Here is a 5,568-nt window from a genome sequence, read left to right on the forward strand (position 1 = left end):
TCTAGACTTTCACACTTCATCAGCAAGAACACGTTTTACTGATACGGAATTTACGTATGCATACACAACGAATCTCCAGTTGAATCGGGCATTGAACTTGAAACCTCCCGATTTTGAAATTTGAGACCTACCCAACAGGCCACCAAGGCCGAAATTGATAGCATATGTATTTTTGTCTTTGTTGTCTTTGAATCTTTTTTTTTTTCTGAGATGATTCTGCACCAGTCTAACCGTCAAATGTACAACAGAACATCTTTCTAATCAATTAAAAAATGCTCAAAGCTGATGCCAATATATGCAAGTGATATGTATACTTAAAAAGGAAGCTTAACTCTTTCTAGTCTAAAGGGATGCTTTTTACTAGTACGCTATGAAGTTGTTTCAAATCTGTCTCGAAAAGATTAAATACTAAATTAGCTTTCAGAAAATTCAACCGTTACTCTGTACTTATTATTTAATGTTATAGTTGTACAAGCATTTTTCTCAAAACGCGAAGAGACATTTCATTCCATTTAAAGTGAGTTTCTTTCGCCTATTTTAATGTATTGACTTCATTATCATGAATCCTGATCATTAGGTGAAGAGGACGTCTGAACCGATTACAATAAAAGAAAATTTGATCCTTACAGTTTTCAAGGACAACCTTGAGACCTGCGATTCTTGTCTTTTATCCACACAACGGGCTTTCAAAATTGATTGCGTTGACACACAAAATTGTATACATTTTGCTATATTAGCCACAACTTTTAAAGCCAACAGCTTATATCAGATCGTATTATTCCAATTTAATTATGTAGATTTTCCTTATACGAATTATTATAAAATTTTAAAAAAATTCTAAAGATTTTGATATTTTCTTTATTGTTATTAAAATTAGGAATTTAAAGGTTGAAAACATATAATGTGGTTTTAATATTTTTAAGACTGAGTGTTTTGAATTCTTAAATAATTTATACATTTTTAGTGTTTAAATTTTTTTGTATAACTTATGTTTTGAAGATTAACTTATGTAAATTTTAAATCCCTAAAACGTTATTAAATATTTCTGTGGTTCATTTATTACAGCTTTTATTTTTTCAAATTTTTTACTTTCTCTTATACAAAGAAAAGCAAAAAATTCGAACTCAAGATTTTGATGAATCGCCAGATTTTAAACCTCTCTGAGTTCGAAAAACGTATTTTTAAAATTATGTCTGTATGACAAAAATATTTCAAAAACGCTTTGAGCTAAATGGGTGAAATTTTTATTCAGTCTTTACACCAAATTAAAGATTTATCTTTTTTTAACGAAATCTGTTCAGAGGATGTCTGTCTATCCGGCTGTCCGAATATAAGTTAACACGATAGCTACAAAACGAAGAGAGCTAGATGGATAAAATTCGGAACAAATTTAACATCCATAATGTAGATCTAATTTTGAGACACATCAAACAAGGGTTTGAGATCTGTCGGTCTGTGCTTTTAGAAGCATGTAAACGCGATAACTCAAACACAAGCATTTAAATATTACAAATTTGGAATGTGATTTTGTGACCACAAATGTAGTTCTGTGTTACATTTTCCCCAACGAATTGCAACAAAAAGATATCTAAAACACAGATTATTTTCGAATACTATTTACCGCATGCCAGGCATTCATCGCCAGAGATCTCTGCAAGGATCACACGATAGATTCAGTAAAAAAGCTGAATTCATGTCAAAAAGGTAATATTTCGTAACTGTTGAGTGTCATATAAGACGCACTTTGGGATAACATCTTTAGTAGAGAGAAAGTTTTTGAGACACCACTCCCGATGACTGTCATCCTAGCATGTATATCAATAATACGAATCTTGCTTAAAAGAATTTCACACATAATTATGAATGCTAGAAATATATATTCCTGTTGGTAACTTCATTGTATCACATTAAACGTCTGGACTGTGATTAAATGGATTGCTCCTGACACAGAAATCCCTTTCCAAACTTACTCTTCTCACCAACAGGAGGTTGTTCGATTCTCAATGAATTTATCTTGCTTCAGGCCTTTATAAATGGCGCGACTTTGGAGAAACCGGGTCTCGAACTTGGGACCCTCGGCTGTTGCTTGATTATCAAGTCTCAGCCATAAAGTTACAGAAGTCCGAAACAGACTATGGCCTTGTGGACTTTCAGCAATTTGAGTCCTGGACCTCTTTTATTTTATTTATTTATTTGTTACTTAGAAAGAAGAAAAAAACTTCTCTTTTTTTTGTTAAAGTTGCACGTGTGGAGAAATTTAAATCCATGCAACATAGACGTGGGCAAGCCTCTCTTCAAAAAGAACACACACATTATAGCATATTCGGTAATTCTGAAATTAACACAACTTTCACCCTATGTTGTATACTAAGCCTACCGATAATAACAAAATCTCTCGCTTTCTTTAGATATTTGAATTTATCTATCGGGATATTGAGTAAATAAGATTAGCCTACTAAAAGTTGACGACAAATACAAAATAAAACTACAAATTTAGTTGAAAAGTAATAAATGATACGAAGTCTCTTTTTAATTAGATACTTTGTATCATTATAATGATACAAAGTATGTTATAAGATTGTTTGCATCATTACAATGGTACAACATAACTTGTAAGATACCCTTAAAATAAATGCGCTCGTAACGTAACAATAGAAACCGACCTTTATTTAATCAAAAACAAGATTTTAATTTTCATCAAGAACAGGGAATGAGGTTTTCAATTTAATATCATGAAACACATCTTTATCGAATATCTTCATAACAGACTATATTGAGTTATCCTAGCACAAATCATATGAGTTTCTTGTTCGCTTAATTTCGTTACCATATCTTTATTTGATTTCTGTCTAAAAATAACTAGCATTAACTTTAAAAAGGCCATTCTTTTCAAGTTATAGTATATTAAGAAATTGTTCGGAAGGAGATTGATTTAAGGTATCCGACTGGGTAAAAGTCGTCAAGTTTGACAAAACTAACGAAAAAAATTGTAATGCTTAATATTTAAGCCTGTTCTTTTGGCTTTCCGAATTTGTCTTATTTTTTATTCTACTTTCTTTAGAAATAAAGTTACAGCCGTTTTAATTTAGTATAGTGTGACGAAAGTCGAACTGGAAATGGCATTTCGAAACCGGAAGTTGGTGTAAATATCGCGATCTGTCAAGGAATTTCGATGTTAAAAATTATTAAAAATGACTAAAATAATTAATATGACTTTTATACCTGATAATAAATATATGTAGGTATTATTTTTAATTTATTTCATCAAAATTGGGCATCTTCGTGAATTAAAAAAGAACACCAAAGGGCTTAGTTGCAAAGAAAAGTTAACCGACAAATCTGATAAACTACAAAACTATTATGGAATCGCCATTCGCAGTAATGTGGGAAATCTGGAAAAAATGCGAAGTGCCATCATTGCCTCCTTTTTTCATTGTTGTTCCGGCACCAATAATTCAATGCATCGCCATTGCCCTGAACGACCAGATAGGTGGTGTAAGTTTCAGAGAGCCAAATTTTAAGGGATAGAACTTCAGGAAAAGAAACCAAGCCTATCATCTACGACAGTGGTTCTTAACCTTTTTAAGCCGCGACCCAAATTTGAGAAATATTTGAGAAAAAGTCAATTTTTTCATTGCTTTATTTTAGATCGTATTTTTAAAAAATCTTCAATCCTACGATGGTGATTTTTTTTTAACTTACAAATTTTTACTTACAATTTTTTTTAACTTACAAAAGTACTTTTAGATCCAAGGAAAATTTAATTAATAATCAAGTCTTTTTAATAATTTTTATTGACCAAATTAAAATATATTTATAACTTTTTGAAAATAATTGACATTTTAACTTATTCCCCCCCCCAAAAAAAAATATCAATACATATGTTAAGTCTTTTAAATTTTAAATGCAAGTCATACAGTTTTAATGAGAACCTTGTGCTTGAATACATTTTGAAAGATCTTCAAACCTCGGTTGAATGTTTGTCAAGGAGCACCTTATATCTATTTCAGGATTTAACTTGTTCCGGTAATTTTTTTTGATTACACACAGAGCCGAAAAACCAGCCTCACACATATATGTTGTTGCAAAGGGCAATAATACTTATAGGGCTGTTTCACCCCAACTTGGCAGTATTGTAAAAGGCAGAAAATGTGACGCTCCGCCCTGGGAAAGAGTTCCCCATCCATTTTGACTTTAAAACAATTAAAATGCGCTGAAATTTATCAAATTATATCATAAATTACAGATATCGTTTTTTTATCAGCATGTATTTAAAATTATTCTCAAGTTAGAAGTGTTTACCTGTTAAATATTTTGTAAATAAAGCGAACGAATAAAACCAAAAGATTGACATAATGAATTTCACTTTGTAGAACCGGTCTCCGAGGTCAAATATTTGGCGCGCTTCTCTTGTACGACCTCGCCAGCTTTGCCCCATTTAGTTCCCACCGTTATTATCATCACACGTACTTTTCTTGCTCTCGCTTTTTAATCAGCTGATATTTTTTGATCTTGTTAATCACATTCATTTTCGATTGTTGATATTTATTCAAGTGGTCATTTCTAAAATGTCTGAAATTTGGTGTATTACTAACTTTTTTGGTTCGACTCAGCGCGACCCAAGAAATATGCTTCGCGACCCAATTTTGGGTCGCGACCCATAGGTTAAGAACCGCTGATCTACGATTATAAATAAAATAAAAGTAGCATATATGGAACTGTGTGATCAAAAATTATTGCAGAAATGCCTGCATGGAAAAACAAAAGTTGTGCCCAAAGAAACATTTGTTGAATTGTAAACTCTTCGTTTAAACACTTATATTGTTGTTTTAATTTACAATTCTGGATACACTGATTTATTACCAGTTTTTGAAAAATTAGGCGTAGCTGTTGAACCAGAACAAGTGAAAGGTTTCATTAACATTGATGATAACAGAATAACCGATTCGATACGACATTCTTCAGCGTCAGTAAAATTGTCCAGAAAAAAAAAGAGCAGCTAGAAAGAGTAAATCTGTAAAGGATGATATAAAGGAAGGCACAGCTTATAAATCAAGAGAGTTTTAGACATATTGAAAAATAATTTTGCTTTTTTTCAAAATATAAACTTTAAAAACATTTTCTGAAGAATTCAACTTTTGCACTTTATCGATTACCGTAAACACAATATCTCAAAATGTTCTGAATATATTCTTATGAAATTTTTTAGAATTGTTTTATACATTATTTTGAATGCTATACTAAAAACTAAGATATAAACGCAGTTTTAGACATTTTACAGTTATTCATAGACAAATTGAGTACATTTTTTTTTCAAAAAATTCTTGCTTATATAATTGTTTTAGCCATATCTCAGCATACATTCAATATATTCAAAACATTTTAGTTCAAAGCATGCATATTGGTTAATACAATGTCCTCCTAAAATAGTTTTAATATCTGCTTGTAATTGTTTTCTCTATGACTGCTGGCGTAACAGTAATTTTTTTGTTTTTTCTCTACAATTGTCCCTTTTTTCAATATGTTACTAAAATTTCTTTTATTTTTGAAAATTTTTCATTATTCTGT

The sequence above is a fragment of the Argiope bruennichi genome, chromosome X1, assembly GCF_947563725.1.
Source record: "Argiope bruennichi chromosome X1, qqArgBrue1.1, whole genome shotgun sequence".
Classification (NCBI taxonomy): domain Eukaryota; kingdom Metazoa; phylum Arthropoda; class Arachnida; order Araneae; family Araneidae; genus Argiope; species Argiope bruennichi.